An 815-nucleotide genomic window follows, 5' to 3' on the forward strand; every position below is an offset into this window, starting at 1 on the left:
ATATGGAATATGTCTTATTGAATAGATGAAATATTGAGTGTTCAATATAAAGGATTAAATATATAAAGGCGAATACGTATTTTCTATACCTTGTGGTATTTCATCATGGCCAGTATGACAGACTTTAACAGACATATACATATAAATTTGACATGGGCAATTCTTTTTTGCCTCGGGACTCACGGTCAAACGGTTGGGTGGAATTGCGTGAAAAATTACACAGATGTGTAGAATGATCCGGTGGTGATGCTGGGCTTTGCATTTGTTTCATAGCTTCCATGGTTACTGAGATAATCTACTATAATAATACTCTTCTGTTTATGAATGAGAAAAGAAGGGATGATAGAGGAATAAGGAAGGAAGGGATGATGTCATACTTGGTAATGGGATGATGAAAATTGTACGCTGAAAAAATAAATCAAACAGCGTTTCAACTCTGTGTGAATATATGTGTGTATGTAAAAGGGTGGGGTATGTGAATATGTGGGTTTGTGTGTGCACGCGCAATGGAAGTGGGATGGTTCTTCTTTGTTTGCTTAGTATTTGGATTTATTTTTTGATTTGGTTGAATATAGGTTGGTTTTTTTTTTTCGTTGGTCAGTTATTTTTAGCATTTTGACAGAAAATTGTCATTCTAAAATTATTTAATGTAAGCATGCCCGAACAAGTCAAATGCGTACACTGAGCATGCCCAAACAAGTCGAATGCTTGCACAGGTTTTATAGCCACATCATCCAAATCAACTGGGTGAAACTGGGCTTAACTGCTAGTATATATATATATATATATATATATATATATATATATATATATAT

At 34.0% G+C, this 815-nt stretch overlaps 1 protein-coding gene across 1 annotated transcript in view; it reads left to right on the plus strand.

Annotated features, from left to right (window-relative positions):
• The window catches only part of LOC106875495 (sperm-tail PG-rich repeat-containing protein 2-like), a 528252-nt gene that overhangs the window by 231665 nt on the left and 295772 nt on the right, over window positions 1-815 (plus strand). The gene's annotated exons all lie outside the window — the stretch shown is intronic.

This window comes from Octopus bimaculoides, chromosome 29 (genome assembly GCF_001194135.2).
Source record: "Octopus bimaculoides isolate UCB-OBI-ISO-001 chromosome 29, ASM119413v2, whole genome shotgun sequence".
Lineage (NCBI taxonomy): Eukaryota > Metazoa > Mollusca > Cephalopoda > Octopoda > Octopodidae > Octopus > Octopus bimaculoides.